The following is an 18,974-nucleotide window of genomic DNA, read 5'->3' on the forward strand; positions in this document are numbered from 1 at the left end:
GAAGTAAAACCTGCTGGTCTTGCCGATCCTGCTTCCTGGCAGCTGGGACATATATTTATAATCATTACTTCCACTCCTTGAAGGCAACCTTTGGACTTTATTGATCGCCTTACATTAGTTAATACTCCCCTGGCTTCCTTGAGTTGTACCTTATAGAACTGGCAAACAATTTTAGCATCCTCATCTTTCACAACATGCTCACAAAGAAAGAATCTGTGATTATTCTAGTGAGACTATGAGTACTGATATTTTTAGGATTCTCGATGCCTCCTTCATGTTGGCAGTGAGTACAGACAGACTGCTGTTTTTAACACTGTTGTTACCTTCTAGCACTTCTTGAAAGGATGATGACAAGGTAAATATTGTAGATAACATTGAAAGACTCATTTAAAGTAAATTTAGAATTTTGATTCTGTCCTTGGTGTTGCTTCTCTTCTCTCCCTCCCTTCTTCCTTCCCTCTTTTCTCCCTTCTTTTCTGCCTTCTTTCTCTCTCTGTTTTATTCTTTCTGATATTGGCTCTGATGCTCTGTAGAAATCTAACAGTGACAGTAATTTCATAAGAATCTTGCTTTAATGAAATAATCTCTGTTCCCAGTTTAAGATTGTAAATGAAGGTATGGAAAAAATATTAAAAATGAGAACATCACTTTTCCAATATATATGGCTTTATTATTTCAAAGGTTTAGGATCTTCTTTCTTTTTCATGGTTTTTCATGGTGATTTTTTCTTAAGCTTGAAATGTTTGCTCTAGAAGAAATTATAAATGATTACTAGAGATATTTAGAGTGCTCTGAGAGAAGGGACTGAAGCTGCAAAATGAAAATGAAAAAAGGAGCACAGAATGAGTATCCTGTATGTGTTGCTTCTAGAGACATAGTCATAATGACCTTCTCTCAATTTCTGAAACAAGCCTAGCTTATTTTCATTGCAAGTCTTAATGCAGTCTAGTCCTAACCTTGAAATAGTCTTTTCCAGTATCTTTGTCTGAATGACTCCTCAAACATCAAGGCTCAACTCAGACATCATCTACTCAGAGGAGCCTCCTCCTGATCACCGTAGTGTAGGTCCCTCAGTTACTGTCTAACGCTGTTCTCTACCATTCATTGTAATTGTTTTTCTACTTATGTTTGATTTTTGTCTTCCTTCTCCAACAAAATGTAATCATCACATGTCTAGAGGCCTTATTTACCTTGTTTCCATTTTATTTGCAGCAACTGAAGTGGGAAGTGGCACACTGCAGGAACCCATAAATATTTGTTGAAAGAATAAGTGAAGTTGTTTCTTATAATGATTCTGAATTATTGGCATTGCTAGTAGGGAGCTGAGGTGGGGAACACAGAGATGTGGAGTCCTAAATCTGTTTCCCTATTTGTTTTAAATTTTTGTTCTGGTTTACTGAAGCATAATAAACAGTATATAGATTCAATATAAAGTGTACATTTTTATGAGTTTTGATATATGTATGCATACATAAATATTCACTGTGATCAAGATAATTAACATAATGGTCACCCTTCCCCCACTGCCACTTTGTCACTCCCTCTGCCTCCCCCTACTCACACATCATCAAATACTGATGTGTTTTGGGTCACTAAAGATTTATTTTCATTTCTAGAACTTCATATAAATGGGATCATAGAGTCTGTAGGTTTTTTTGGCATGACTATTTACACTCAATTATTCTGAAATACATACATGTTATTGCATGTTCAATTATATTTGTTGCTCACACCATAATGTGTTTAGCTGTTCACTGTTGGTGGAAATCTGGATTGTTTCCAACACAAATAAATGTTTCAATCATTTTACGTCATAGTATTAAATTGATTTTTCATCATTAAGCAATAACCCTCTGTATCCCAGGTAATATTCTTTGTTCTGAAATCTATTTGATATAACATCTCTATAGTCCCTTCAGTTTTCTATCAATTAATGTAGGAATGGTGTCTTGTTTTTCCATTCTTTTACTGTTAACCAACTTGCTTATTTACATTAAGTGGGTTTAAAATAGTACTTCCACTTCCTGTCAAGGTGTTAACCCTTGCACCAAAAACAAATAGAAAACTGGACAAAATGTGAAGCAGCCGCTTTCACCATTGAGCTTTGTGCAGTGCAGGGCAGCACCACCAGCGAGACTGGAAACAAGAGAAGCGAGTCCTACAGTGTAGCAGTTTACATGAGGAGAGTGTTTCCAGGTAGCAGTAGAGGAAGGCAAACCTAAGGCAAAGTCCAGTAGATGCTTACAGTTTCAGAGATGGAGCTGGAATGTGAAGAAGGACAGTTCAGTTCAGTTCAGTTCAGTCGCTCAGTCGTGTCCTACTCTCCGCGACCCCATGAATCACAGCACGCCAGGCCTCCCTGTCCATCACCAACTCCCGGATAGAAATAGACATTATTTAAAATGAAATAGAAAAATAAAATAAGCGGACCACACTGAGTTGTGGTATAGCTTCACATGACCTAATGTATGTGTAATTATGGTCCTGAAGGAAAACGGGAAGAAGTAGCAATAGAACAAATTTTTGACAGTTAATTGCTTAATTTTTAAAAATTTTATAAAAACTATAAATAGATCTAAGAATCAAAAACATCCCCAAGCACACAATATATAAAGTAAATCGTACCAAGGTGCATAAAAATCAGATATGTGGATGACACCACTATAATGGCAGAAAGTGAAGAGGAACCAAAGAGCCTCTTGATGAGGGTGAAGGAGGAGAAGGAAAGAGCCAACTTAAAACTAAATATTCAAAAAAAAAAGCTAAGATCATGGCATCTGACCCCATTACTTCATGGCAAATAGAGGGGGAAAATGTGGAAGTAGTGACAGATTTCTTCTTCTTGGACTCTAAAATCACTGCAGATGGTGACTGCAGCCATGAAATCAGAAGACATTTGCCTCTTGGCAGGAAAGCTATGACAAACCTGGATAGAATGTGAAAAGCAGAGACAATACTCTGCCAACAAAAGTCTGTATAGTCAAGGCTATCGTCTTTCCCGTGATCACAGTATGGTTATGAGAGCTAGACTATAAAGAAAACTGAGGGCCAAAGAATTGATGCTCTTGAACTGTGATGCTGGAGAAGACTCTTGAGAGTCCCTTGGGCAGCAAGCAGATCAAACCAGTCAATCCTAATGGAAATCAACTCTGCATGCTTTTTGGAAGGACTGATGCTGATATTGCAACTCCAATATTTTGATCATCTAATGTGAACAGCTGACTCATTGGAAAAGCCCCTGATGCTGGGGAAAACTGAGGGCAGAAGGAGAAGAGGGCATCAGAGGATGAGATGACAGGATGGCATCACTGATGCAATGGACATGAACTTGAGCAAACTTCAGGAGAGGCCTGGCTTGCTGTAGTCGTGGGGTTGCAAAGAGTTAGATACAACTGGGTGACTGAATAAAAACAAAATCAAAATCAAATTTCTGGAAGCCAACGATAAAGAGAATGTATTATTAGCAGTCTGAGAGAGAAAATTAAAAATCACATTACATATGGAGAAGCAAAGATAAGAATGGCAGACTTCTCACAGGAAACAAAGTCAGCCAAAAGACAGCAGAGTAGCATCTTCCAAGTATGTACAGAAAGAGAAGTCTGTCAATATAGAAGTCTATACAGAGCAGGAATAACTTGAAGAAATGAAGACAAAATAAACACTTTTCAGGCATAAATATGCAGAAAGTAAACCTGCATAAAAGAAATTTTAAAGTAAATCCTAGAGGCAGAAGGGAAATGCTGTCAAACAGAAAAACAGATCTTCACCGAGGAATGAAAAGCAATGGAAAAGGGAAATTTGCATGCAAATATTCAATATTTTCCTATTATTAAAGTATGTTTAAAAATGACTGTTTAAAGCAAAAATGATAACAATACTTAATGTAGTTTGTGACACATGTGGAAGTAAAGTATAAAAACAGTAGCACAAAAGATGGTAAAGTAAGTATACCATTTTTTTAATAATACACTGAGGTGGCATAATATTACTTAAAATAAAGTTATAATATTAAAAATGTATGCCTAAGCCCTCAAGCAACCACTAACAATGCATTGTTCATTCACCAAAAGAAGTAAGATGGAATTATAAAAACCATACTTAACCCAAGAAAACAATATAAGAGAAAAAATGGATTAATAACATGTCAAATAGAAAGCAAATAGCAAATCTAATATTGAAGTCAAACTTTGTCAATAATCACAGTGAATGTAAATAGTCAAAACACCCCAATCAAAAGGTAGAGATTGTTAGATTGTATTTTTTTTTTTAAAGGAGAATGAAGATCCAGTGATATTGTGCATGGGGTTACTCGGCTACACTATTCCTTTTACATCTCTGAATTGTATTAATTAAAAATACCAACTATAGAACAATAACATGCACATTAAAAACACACAAGTCACTAGATTGCAATTATGAAAGCGACTCAATATGAAACTAATGAACTAAAAAGAAAATAACATTTGAGCACAATGTGTAAAAATTGCCTAAAACAATAGACATGGGGTAAGGCATCCTTATGATCTTCTACTCTTTCAGTTTCTACCTCCTCATTCCTTCTGAATATACCCTCCAGTCTAATAAATTCACACCCAACTGTTTAATTTTCCAGTTTATCCATTCTTATTACTCTTTTATGTCTTTGCACATATTCTTCTCTCTGCATGCAATCCCTTTTCTACACGTCTACTTTTGAATAAATCATGCTGATCCTCCAAGATCTAGTTCATATAGTACTTCCTCTGTGAACACTTTCTGACTTTCTCAAGTTGTTTGACTTACACATACTAAATGATACATGTTATTCTTTAAACAACGCATTCTATTTCGATGACTGATACAAGTGTTGAAGGAAACTTGGGATGAGAAATTAAACTATGCAAAGTCATCTGTATAACATGTGGCAGAATCAGAAGATGAATATCAGGTTCATCACTTATCCTAGAAATAATTTTTCTAATTCATAATAATGGACAATGATATATACTATCACACTCACTGAAGTAGTTATACATTAAATGAGCTAATGGAATCCTCTTTGAGCTTCTTTCAAGGTTTATTGTGAGTTAGTGTGTAAGCAATACAAACTTCAGATAGTCTTCATTAAATCAGACTATAGGGGATAACATATGTAAAGAGCATACAAACAATATAATGCCATTTAAGTGTTTTTTAATAAGTAAATGAGATTCACTGCTTAAAGTCCTTTCTCATATTTTTCTCATATCCAAAAATAGGCAGTTGCAATACTGAAGTTATAGGGGCAGGCTTAACCAGTATCATTGTAGGAGAATAACTTAGCTTTTCATGAGAAATGATATAGCTGAACTGATTTGTATAGAAGGGTAACAAACTAAACCTATCACTTTAACTTTTCTTCTCTATAGTCAATATCCTGTGATAAGCCATAATGGAAAGAAATATATAAATAAATTATATATATATGTGTGTGTGTGTGTGTGTGTGTGTATAACTGAGTCACTTTGCTGTACAGTAGAGATTAGTATAACATTGTAAATCGACTATAATTCAATAAAATTCTTCTTTAAAAATGGATGGCAATCAGTATAAATCAGAAGAAAGATCTTTAACAAATCAAGTTGCACTCTGGCCAAGGCCAGACTAGAGATATATTATGGAACAGATTAAATCTGAGAATAATTTCAGCATTTAAAACAATAAACTAAAATCTAAGATATTGATCCAATTCACATTCCCAACTACTTCTGACATTCAAAAGTCATCTAGTCAAACAAGGGTGTCCACTTTCACCACTATCATTCAACATAGTTCTAGAAGTCCTAGCTACAGTAATCAGAGAAGAAAAAGAAATAAAATGAACCCAGACTGGAAAAAAGAAGTAAAGCTCTCACTGTTTGCAGATGACATGATACTGTACATAGAAAACCCTAAAGGTAGAATCAGAAAATTACTAGAGCTAATCAGTGAATTTAGCAAAGTTGCAGGATACAAAATCAATACACAGAAATCACTTGCATTTCTACATACTAACAATGAAAAATCAGAAAGAGAAATTAAGGAATCAATCCCATTCACCACTGCAACAAAAAGAATTAAATATCTAGGAATAAACCTACCTAAGGAGACAAAAGAACTGTACACAGAAAATATAAGACACTAATGAAAGAAATAAAAGATGACATAAACATGGAGAGATATTTCATGTTCCTGTGTAGGAAGAATCAATATGAAAAATGCTATACTACCAAATGCAACCCTCAGATTCAGTGTGATCCCTATCAAATGACCAATGACATTTTTCACAGAACTAGAACAAAAATTTTCACAATTCATATGGAAACACAAAAGACTCCAAATAGCCAAAGCAGTCGAGAAAGAAGAATGGAGCTGGAGGAATCAACCTTCCTGACTTCAGATTATACTACAAAGCTACAGTCATTAAGAAAGTATGGTACAGGCACAAAAACAGAAATATAGATCAATGGAACAAGATAGAAAGCCCAGAAATAAACCCATGCACCTATGGGTATCTTATTTTTGATAAAGGAGGCAGGAATATACAATGGGGCAAAGACAGTTTCTTCAATAAATGGTGCCAGGAAAACAGGACAGCTACATATAAAAGAATGAAATTAGAACACTTCCTAACACCATACATGAAGATAAACTCAAATGAATTAAAGACTTAAATGTAAGACCAGAAAGTATTAAAACTCTTAGAGGAAAACACAGGCAGAACACTCAACATAAATCAAAGTAAGATCCTCTATGACCCACGTCCTAGAGTAGCAGAAATAAAAAAAGAAGTAAACAAGTGGGACCTAATTAAACTTACAAGCTTTTGCACAGCAAACGAAACACTAAGCAAGGCGAAAAGACAACCTTCAGAATGGGAGAAAATAATAGCAAATGAAACAACTGACAAAGGATTAATTTCCAAAATATACAAGTAGCTCATACAACTCAATACCAGAAAACAAACAACCCAATCAAAAAGTGGGAAAAAGACCTAAGCAGACATTTCTCCAGAGAAGACATGCAGATGGCTAACAAACACATGAAAAAATGTTCAACATTGCTCATTATTAGAGAAAAGTAAATCAAAGCTGCAATGATATATTACCTCACACCGGTCAGGATGGCTATCATCAAAAAGTCTACAAACAATAAATCCTGGAGAGGGTGTGGAGAAAAGGGAACACTTGCACTGTTGGTGGGAATGTAAATTGATATAGCAGTATGGAAGGTGGTATGGAGATTCCTTAAAAAACTAGGAATAAAACCACCATATGACCCAGCAATCTCACTCCTAGACACATACCCTGAGCAAACCAAATTGGAAAAAGATACATGTATCTCATTGTTCGTTGCAGCACTATTTACAATGGCTAGAACACGGAAGCAACATAGATGTCCATTGACAGATGAATGGATAAAGAAGTTGTGGTACATATACACAATGGTATATTACTCAGCCATAAAATGAACACTTTTGAGTCAGTTCTAATGAGGTTGATGAACCTAGAACCTATTATACAGAGTGAAGTTGATCAGAAATAGAAAGATAAATATCATGTACTAATGCATATATACGAAACTAGAAAAATAATACAAAAGAATTTACTTACAGGGCAGCTATGGCGAAACAGACATAGAGAATAGACTTGCGGACAGAGGGAGAGGGGAGGAGAGGGTGAAATGTATGGAGAGAGTAACACGGAAACTTACATTACCATTTGTAAAGTAGCAAATGGGAATTTGCTGTATGGCTCAGGAAACTCAAACAGGGACTCTGTATCAACCTAGAGGGGTGGGTTGGCGGGGGGAGATGGAATGAAAGTTCAAAAAGGAGGGGATATATGTATACCTGATTCATATTGATGTTTGACAGAAAACAACAAAATTCTGTAAAGCAATTATCCTTCAATAAAAAGTAAATAAAATTTTAAAAACATCATCGGGTCCAGGAAAAAAAAATTGCTCCCATTTAAAAATGAGTAACCGAGATTGTTTCTAAGGCTTATCTCAGTAACCAATCTTCAGATAAAGGTCGGATGCTCCATAATGTACAACCAGGAGATTAACACCAGACTATAATCATTTAACAAATGAAGTCAGGTGACTTGGGGTATACCAGGCTTTATCTAATGAAAGTTCTTGACTTATAATTCTTATTTGACTAATAACTGCTAGCTATGGCTATATTATTTTCTATGTCACTTGTTTCACTGAGCCTGTGATATAATGCTGAACTGACAGTTCCATATGAGATCAATAATTGTAATAATGTGACTCTGGGTATGGGAAAAAGCAACAAGAGGAAATATTTTCCTGGACCAGTAGGCTACTAAGACAGTGGTCCAGAGACTTTTGCTACTTGCAAGGCCTGGTCCAATTTTAGCACACTGAGTGGCCCATCACTTCCCTAGACCTGGGAATGAGCCTTCCCAGCACCGCGGGACACAATGGCCATGAAATGGTGTCACATGGTCAGATATGTGGTTATGAAGGGACCCTGCTGACTGGAAGTTGGTACTTGCCAGCTGCCTCTACAAGATTACATCATGACAATTGCAAGCTGCTGACCTTCAACACCCCCTGAAAGAAGTTCAGGGTGAAAATCAGGAATGAGGCACTCTGTGCTCTGAAAAAAAAAAAAAAAAAACTGGCAGAACAGGCCTTCAGATAGTTAGATCTTTTCAGAGAAAGGTTTTATGAGTTCCAATTCTTGCATCTTCTCACACCTAGAAAAACACTGATGTCATTAATGGTGAAATCTGCTTTGGCTATTTAAAAAAAAATTTTTTTTTCTTTTTTACAATTAAAAGTCAAAATAGAGTAGCTATGGTTCAGACATCCTGGTAAATAACTATTTCCCAGATATCCTGAAAAATGATATTATGGGTGTGATTTCAGATTAGACGCTGTGACCTAATGTAGAACTTAATGCTCCTGTAATGCATTTTTGCTTCTGTACTTTGCTTGCTGCTTGTAAAACCAAAGTTACTCCATTTTAAGATAAGGTTGTTTTTATGTAAAGAATTCTAAAATTGTTTTTGAAAAAATAAAAAAATAAAAATGAGTAACCACAACAAAAACAAATATAAAGAGACTATGTCCGTTTTCTCACATGAAAAGCAGTTGAAATTGTGAAACCTATAATATGTAGTAAAAACAGAGCTAAATCATTAGTTATAAGTAGATAATGAATAAGTATGATTTAAATATCTGAAAAATAATGAAAATAAGAATCACAAAGTTTCAAAGAGTTCAAAGAAGAAGAAAGAAAAACACAACATAATTAGAAAATAAGTAAAATGAAAGGGATTAGTTATCGGGGACCTGCCTCAATATGGCCCAGGGTATCCTTTGCGATGAACGGCGTCGGGTTCAGTGAGAGAGAGAGAAAGAGAGGGAGAGACAGAGGCTGATGATTCCTTGGTTTACAAAGGAAACCAATAAAACCCAAGCATGGGGTTTGCTCTGTTTACGTAGGCTGCAGGCGCCCTCTCGAATCACTGGAGGCACCCCACCAGGGCACCCCCTCAAGTGGGTCTTAGAAGCCCAGGCAGATAAGTAAACACAGAGGGCCCAGCGCTCCAAAGATCTCAACCGGAAAAAGGAGAATAGAGAAAAGGACGGAAAAAGAGAAAGAATGACATGGGGAGAACAAGCTTCAGTGAGCAAGGCCCAAAACTTTACTTTCCAGTGCTGCTTTTATACCCTCAGTTGTGCACATAAAAAATAGAGAAAGGGAGGTATAGAGTCACGCCAAAATCACGCGGGGTCAGCAGTCTTGACCCTTATCAGGATCAGGGCTTATTTTTGTATGTCTCGTGATATACAAAAGTTTTAGGTGGTTTACATCATCTTCCAGCCAGGAGGCCTGCTAACAGTTTATGGCCCTCTCTCCTAACAAAGGTTAGTTAGCTAGAAAAAGTCTTATATTCTTTTAAGGTGATTTTCCTAAAGTCAGGTGCTAGACACATGACAAAGTTACATTCCTATAAGGCAAAGGTGTAGTGAGCTACAAGAAAGGAATTTATTAACTTAAGATCTGATGTGGTTAAATCAAAGGCTACTACTTATATTCTCTATATGTGATTAATATATTTCCAAGGATACAATAGATAGAGGAAACTTTGCAGCAAGCATTGATTCAACAATGAAATCTTTTTTAGTACTATTCTGATGATTTTAACTTCTTCAACAAATTCCTGTATTTTAGAATATTACACTTTCTGTCCTTGCATGGCTAGGAGGCTGTAAACAGTCACATTCGTAGTTGTAAGAGCCCGGACAAACTTGTCAGGCAAGTTAGAAAGCTATCAGAGGGGCTTGGATTGGAACACTCCTATTAAGCTGAGGAGAACTTTTAAACTACAGCTCTGAATTAATGTTTTCAGAGAAAGGTGGTTGGGGGGAAGCCCCCGTAAGTATTAGAGGACTTGGTAAGAGGCGTAAGATAGTAAAGCAGTCAGATTCCGGTTTTCTTTGGGGTAGATGCTCAGGTAAGTCCAGGGGGTTCCTCGAGTCCTGATTAGCCTTTGCCCGTCAGGCCTCTTCCCCAATTGACCTTTCCCACGGGTAGGATTTCCCTCGCTGGCTCAAGGCAATTAGTGAGTAAATGAAAGTGATAAACAATAACACTGTGAAAGCAAAAGACACATTGGAAGGTCCAAAATGAAAAGTTCTCTAAAACATAGCAAAAATAAATAATTTCACTTCAGAAAACAGAAGGAAAAGAAGTTGAAAAAAAGGCATGCTTACATTGTTAGGGGAAAAAAAATGGAAACAGAAGAAAGAGAATCAACATAGAAATAATTGAATCCTCTGAGAGGAATAAGCTAATTAGAAAATAATCAGTTGTGTGTATAGACAAGACAGTTCAGTTCAGTTCAGTTCAGTCGCTCAGTTGTGTCCGACTCTTTGCGACCCCATGAATAACAGCATGCCAGGCCTCCCTGTCCATCACCAACTCCCGGAGTTCACGCAGACTCACCTCCATTGAGTCGGTGATGCCATCCAGCCATCTCATTCTCTGTAGTCCCCTTCTCCTCCTGTCCCCAATCCCTCACAGCATCAGAGTCTTTTCCAGTGAGTCAACTCTTCACATGAGGTGGCCAAAGTATTGGAGTTTCAGCTTTAGCATCAGTCCTTCCAATGAACACCCAGGACTGATCTCCTTTAGAATGGACTGGTTGTATCTCCCTGCAGTCCAAGGGACTCTCAAGAGTCTTCTCCAGCAAAACAGTTCAAAAGCATCCATTCATCGGCGATCAGCTTTCTTCACAGTCCAATTTTCACATCCATACATAACCATTGGAAAAACCATAGCCTTGACTAGATGGAGCTTTGTTGGCAAAGTAATGTCTCTGCTTCTTAATATGCTATCTGCTGCTGCTGCTGCTGCGTCACTTCAGTCGTGTCCGACTCTGCGTGACCCCATAGACAGAAGCCCACCAGGCTCCCCCGTCCCCGGGATTCTCCAGGCAAGAACACTGGAGTGGGTTGCCATTTCCTTCTCCAAATATGCTATCTAGGTTGGTCATAACTTTCCTTCCAAGGAGTAAGCGTCTTTTAATTTCATGGTTGCAATCAGCATCTGCAGTGATTTTGGAGCCCCACCAAAATAAAGTCAGCCACTGTTGCCACTGTTTCCCCATCTTTTTGCCATGAAGTGATGGGACCAATTGCCACAATCTTAGTTTTCTGAATATTGAGCTTTAAGCCAACTTTTTCACTCTCCTTTCACTTTCATCAAGAGACTTTCGAGTTCCTCTTCACTTTCTGCCATAAGGGTGGTGTCATCTGCATAGCTGAGGTTACTGATATTTCTCCCAGCAATTTTGATTCCAGCTTGTGCTTCTTCCAGCCCACTGTTCCTCATGATGTACACTGCATATAAGTGAAATAAGCAGGGTGACAATATACAGCCTTGACGTACTCCTTTTCCTATTTGGAACCAGTCTGTTGTCCCATGTCCAGTTCTAACTGTTGCTTCCTGGCCTGCATACAGATTTCTCAAGAGGCAGGTCAGGTGCTCTGGTATTCCCATCTCTTTCAGAATTTTCCACAGTTTATTGTGATCCACACAGTCAAAGGCTTTGGCATAGTCAATAAAGCAGAAATGTTTTTCTGGAACTCTCATGCTTTTTCCATGATCCAGCAGATGTTGGCAATTTGATCTCTGGTTCCTCTGCCTTTTCTAAGACCAACTTGAGCATCTGGAAGTTCATGGTTCATGTATTGCTGAAGCCTGGCTTGCAGAATTTTGAGCATGACTTTACTAGCATGTGAGATGAGCGCAATTGTGCAGTAGTTTGAGCATTCTTAGGCATTGCCTTTCTTTGGGATTGGAATGAAAACTGACCTTTTCCTGTCCTGTGGCCACTGTTGAGTTTTCCAAATTTACAGGCATGTTGAGTGCAGCACTTTCGCAGCATCATTTCTCAGGATTTGAAATAGCTCAACTGGAATTTCATCACCTCCATTAGCTTTGTTCGCAGTGACGCTTTCTAAGGCCCACTTGACTTCACATTCCAAGATGTCTGGCTCTAGGTGAGTGATCACACCATCGTGATTATCTTGGTCATGAAGATCTTTTTTGTACAGTTCTTCTGTGTGTTCTTGCCACCTCGTCTTAATATCTTCTGCTTCTGATAGGTCCATACCATTTCTGTCCTTTATTGAGCCCATCTTTGCATGAAGTGTTCTCTTGATATCTCTAATTTTCTTGAAGAAATAGCTAGTCTTTCCTATTCTGTTGTTTTCCTCTATTTCTTTGCATTGATCACTGAGGAAGGCTTTCTTATCTCTCCTTGCTATTCTTTGGAACTCTGCATTCATATGCTTATATCTTTCCTTTTCTCCTTTGCTTTTCACTTCTCTTCTTTTCACAGCTATTTTTAAGGCATCCCCAGACAGCCATTTTGCTTTTTTGCATTTCTTTTCCATGGGGATGGTCTTGTTTCCTGCCTCCTGTACAATGTTAGGAACCTCTGTCCATAGTTCATCAGGCATTCTTTCTATCAGATCTAGTCCCTTAAATCTATTTCTCACTTTCACTGTATAATCATAAGTGATTTGCTTTAGATCATATCTGAATGGTCTAGTGGTTTTCCCTAATTTCTTCAATTTAAGTCTGAATTTGGCAATAAGGAGTTCATGATATGAGCCGCAGTCAGCTCCTGGTCTTGTTTTTGCTGACTGTATAGAGCTTCTCCATCTTTAGTTGCAAAGAATATATAAACAAGACAAACATAGTGAAAAAAACAAACAAAATATGTGATGGTGGTAAAAATGGGGAAAGGGGAGATGAGTCAACATTGTATCAACCAGGGAACAATCAGAAAAGTGGAATCACTATAGGAGAGCTCTCTTCTTCCAACTCCTTCCTCTCATTCAATAGGAAATTTGTTGTGTGGATTTGATCATTGTATGAATTTGATTTTATGCTTTTCAATTTTGAGAACTAGTTAAAAAGTTTTTTACGCTGTTGCCTCTGTGTCTGGTGCTAGGATCTGAAGTCCACAGGCAGGCAGTTCCAGAGAAAAAGACACGATGTAGAAAAGCATGGAGAAGCAGGAGACTGTAAGGACAGACAGAAACAAAATGAAGCTCTCACCATCTCCAAGCCTCCAACTTTTAGAGCAGAGTGTCCTGCAGGAGAAACTGGTGCCTTTGTTCTCAGGTCTAAACACACACCTGGCCCAGGAGTCAGAGAAATTGAAAGAAAGAGGCAATATGCCACAAACTGAAGGAGCTGAATCCTGCTTCTGTCCCACTTCAAAAAGTAAGATAGAAGAGACACAATAGTCTGTGAGAGCTACAAGAAATCCTCAGGCCCTGAACCAGCCATCTGCGTGTGAAAGATATATGGAGGCAGATTCTCTCAAAAAGTGGATCCTAACGTATGCTGTGAAATCTGGGTGGTAGTTATGTGTCAATATAGATTCATCAATTTCAACAAACGTATACCTCCAGTCCAGGATGTTGATAGTGAGGTAGGAAGCCATGCATGTGTGGGCACAAGGGATATGGGAGGAAATCTCTACTTTTCACTCAATTTTGCTGTGAACCTAAATTAGCTTTTTTGGGCTTCCCATGTGGCTCAGTGGTAAAGAATCCATCTGCCAATGCAGGAGACATGAGTTCAACCCCTTGGTCAATAACATCCCTGGAGTAGAAAATGGCAACCCACTCCAGTATTCTTTCCTGAGAAATCCCATGACACAGGAGACTGGCAGGCCACAGGTTACAGGATTGCAAAAGAGTCAAATATGACTGAATGACTAAACATAACAACAGCAACAAATTAGCTTTAAAAATAAAGTCTCTTAATATATATCTATATAATATATATGCACACACTATGTGTCCAACTCTTTACCAGTTGAGCTATATCTATATATATAGATGTATGTATCTGCTTCCTTAACTTTCGCCTTTCAAATCTTAAGTAAATTGTCACTTTTGGCCTATGTTAACCAGATACTGTATTTATCTCTCTCTCTCTCTATATATATATATATATACATATATCTATCTATATGTATATAGTCTGTAAAACATTGTTCCAGATTGGTTAAGTTGACAAAATATAAATCCACCAAATGTGTTAGAGTGTTAATTGTCACATCTAAATAGATATCTTTGAAAGCTGATGACTCAATGATTCCAAGTGTAGACACATTTTCTTAAATTCCATAAATCATAAAGATAAATGTTGTTATAAAAAGTAAAGACAGTTTTTCCAAGCATGAGGAAGAGAATTTCCTCCCTTCTTCCCTCTTTATCTGTCACACACACACACACACTACTTTTATTATGATAATAAAATATATTGAGGAGAGGATAGGTATTAAAATTAGACTTACAGGGATTAAATTTCTAGCTGCTCCCTAATTACTAATACAATATTAGGCAAATGACTTTACTTCTCTAAACTTAGTTTGCACATACCTAAAATGATAATCACAGCACCTTCCTCAGAATGAGACAGCTAGTTGAACAAACACATGATGTCAAATAACTCTCTGGTTCATTTTTTCCCACTAAATTGTTGTATATTTTTTACCAAAATTACTGAGTTGTGCACTTTTGGAAGTATTAAAGACGCAGACCTAAAGCAACCTGGAGTAGTGTCATTGCTCAGCCCGAGTTTCAGAGACTATTATGTTAGTGGCGCCTTTGTAAAGCACTCTGAGTGGCACCTGACCTCCTGACACCTGTTTCAGACCATGAAGTTTTCAGTTGCAGAAAAAGATGTACCAAGACAGCTCACAGTTAGGAAGCAGAAAACTGTGCTCAAGCCAGTATCCAGAATCTTTCTCAGAAGCAGAGAAGCAGAGAGAAACAGGGGTTCTCTCCAGGGCCATGGGAGGATCTCCACTTCCTCTTCGGAAAATTGTCCCCTTCAATCTCTGTGTTAGTGCTGAGGCTTTGTTCTGATTTTCAAGCCATAGATTAATCCCTTGAGTTTCAGCAAGTATGCTAGCTGTAGCAATGAGCTTGAAGGTAACACATCGATGACCTGCTTCCACATAGTTTTAAGTTCTGGAAAGAGCATTTGAATCTGGGGAGGAAAAAATAAGTCTGTATGTGTCTTTACTTTCAGCCATTCCCTCAAAGACTTTCTGTAGTGTTGGCAGCATTTATGAAACAGATTTATTTATTTATTTTTGGAAAACATATTTTTCCCCTCTGAGAAACAACTGTGTATAATATAAGGGCAATTGTAATATACCATGGAAAACCACCTGAGCATTCTTATGGCTTCTGCTATAATTTACTTTATTCAGAGCTTCTGGTAAATTGTATGGGTAGAAACATTATGAGTTTTTTCAATATCTCACTAAATATATTTAGAATGCTTAATTGAAGCTTAACCTTTATTTTGTTCAATACATGTTGTCTCTAGCTAATAATGACGGGGAAAAATAATCCCCTAGGTTAACGTCTTATATTTAGCTACTTCTGCTTTACTTCAAAGCTTGAAAAATAAGTTCTGAAATGAATTGATATAACAAGAAATCAACAGGGTAAAGAATAATTCTGATGATTTCTTCTTGGCCTTGCAATTATATCCAGTACATTTGAAATAAACAATTAGTTCAAACAAAGACATTCATTCCCTTCCTATCTATACAATTTTAATTAGAAACCTTTAATTGGACTTGGCTAAAGTTTCTCAAGAAGATTGTAGAGCACCATATCTAAGCTATTTTTATATAAGAAAATGTATTTTTCATCACTTAATAAATACAATAAATAGCTGCCATCATTGTAGATATTTCATAGAGAACATTCTTGTCAACATTATCTTTTATCACAAAATTTATTAGAAAACAAAGTTCTTTCAGGGCTTATTAGTTATTAAGTGTTTGATATTTTAATTTTTATAATAAATAAGATGCCTTTTTAATATATTCATTGCATTTTATATGATGTCATATTTTTATGGCAAGTAATAAATGTGTTTGATGTTCCAGATACTATTTCATCACTGAATTCTTTTAAACTTTCATTATAATGAGCACTTCTAACATGAATTAAAATGATTTGCAAATGTGAAAGCTCATTTAATTGAAACAAAATTGCTAAATTCTTGAATTTATAAATAAGCCTTTAATCTTTAGAGGCAAATATATCATTTTCAAACAAATTTTATAGAACTCAATCAATTGTTTTTAGCAGTTCTTTTTTTTATTTTTGTTATGCCACAACCATTTGTGTGTAGGAAATATGCAAGCTAAAGTTCCTCTACTGAATGTTTAAAACAATAAATATTTTTACCAGTTACTTCAATTATCATTGTTTGAAGGCACTATACTATGTCTCCTAACTAAAGACACTTCATATTGCCCAATTATTCCCAAGAAGCATATGATTCACAAAATATTTACTTACAAATTTTTAAACACAATTATTTTGAAGTGTCTATAGTTCCAATTGTATGTTGCATGGCTGGATGGCATCACTGACTCGATGGACATGAGTTTGAGTGAACTCTGGGAGTTGGTGATGTACAGGGAGGCCTGGCGTGCTGTGATTCATGGGGTCACAAAGAGTTGGTCACAACTGACCGACTGAACTGAATGATAAAAATGAAATTTAAAAATTTCTTTTTTAATAAGACATAAACTCTGTGTGTTTATTATCAACATCTTAGAAAAGACATTTAGATTTAACCAGAGAAGTTATTTGCGCATTAGAGGGTGCAGCTAGCTGATATTTAAATTCATGTAATTCAGGTTCAACTTTTTTCAAAATTCCTTCTTAACTGACTGAAAAAATTTCAATTTTTAAAATCAACTTTTTCTTCTGAACTTACAAAAATATCCACATAGTTGTTAAAAATAAAAATACTTCAGAAATCTATAGCAGAGAGAATTTTATGCAGTTTGCCACAAAGACACAACACTGAATAGCTTAATGCATATTTCTGTAGGTTTTTATATGCACCTTTTATTTTTTAATGAACATGACGTGTCCATTTTTGTTTACAACTTATTGTTTTTCAATTATATATGTTAGGTGTGGATAAATTCAATCTATATCACATTTTTAAAAGAAAACTCTTGCTTAGTCTGAGCACAATCTGAGACTTACATGAGTATTCTAACTATGAAAAAATCAGTTGTGATCTGTCATTTTATCTCTTCTATTTATCCCTGGATACACACAGGGAAAGCAACTATTTTTTAATGTATCTATATACCTACATGCATATGTAGATATATATATATGTAATCAAGATTTAATGATACAAAATTATGTGAATACAATAACATAGAAATTTCTGAGATTTATCACTAAGAAAAATAGTGATCAAAAGGTTTTCCCCCCTTTTAATTTTTAAAATTTTTATAGGTTATTTTCCATTTATAGTTATTTACAAAGCATTGGCGATATACACTGTGTTGTACAATACATCCTTGATATACATCTTATTATAACCAATAGTTTGTTCCTCCCTCTCCCTTACCCCTATATTATCTCTTTCCCTCTCATCGCTGATAACTACTACTTTGTTCTATATACCTGTTATTCTACTTCTTTTGTGTTACATTTACTGTGTTTTCTTTTGGTGTTTTTTAGATTATACATGTAAGAAATATCATATAGTCTGACTTATTTATCTGTCTGACTTATTTCACTTAGCATATTCTTGCCAGCTTCACACATGTTGCTGTAAATGACAAAATTTCATTCTTTTTCATGGCCAAGTAGTATTCCATTGTGTATGTATACCACAGCTTATTTATCCATTCAGCTGTTGATGGACACTTAGGTTGTTTCTATGTCTTGGCTATTGTAACTATTGCTGCTATGAACATTGGGGTTTATGTACCTTTTTGAATTAGTGCTTTTGTTTTTTTCAGCTATATATATCTAGGAGTGGAATTGCTAGGCCATACAGTAGTTTTATTTTTAATTTTTTCAGGACACTCTATACTATTTTCCACAGTGACTGCACCAGTTTACATTCCACCTACAGTGTGGGAAGGTTCCCTTTTCTCCATAACCTTACAAACGTTAATTCACATTCTCTTGATTCTGAAACATATCTTTAAATGTATAAGGCCAGCAGGGAACCTACTTTGCCTTTCTCTGTGTATACTTGTTGAGATCTGCCTTAACAATTGTCCTGACTTCAGTTTATTGACTGTATTGTGTCTGGCTAATTGTGTTGTAAACACAATAGACTGCAGCTAGACTTTAGAATACCACAAATTTGTAATTACTACTCTCGTAAACTTAATGGCTACCTACAAAATGCCATGGGTTTTATGGGCATTTCTTCATTTCAACTTTAGATATTCAATAAAAAGAGTATTATGTTTGCCCTCATATTACACTAAGGAATCAAAAGCACAGAGTATAAACAGTTTGCTGCTGCTGCTGCTGCTAAGTCACTTCAGTTGTGTCCGACTCTGTGCGACCCCATAGATGGCAGCCCACCAGGCTCCCCCTTCACTGGAATTCTC

The sequence above is a fragment of the Moschus berezovskii genome, chromosome 24 (assembly GCF_049115385.1).
Source record: "Moschus berezovskii isolate FMDL1 chromosome 24, NW_MosBer_1.0, whole genome shotgun sequence".
NCBI classification, from domain to species: domain Eukaryota; kingdom Metazoa; phylum Chordata; class Mammalia; order Artiodactyla; family Moschidae; genus Moschus; species Moschus berezovskii.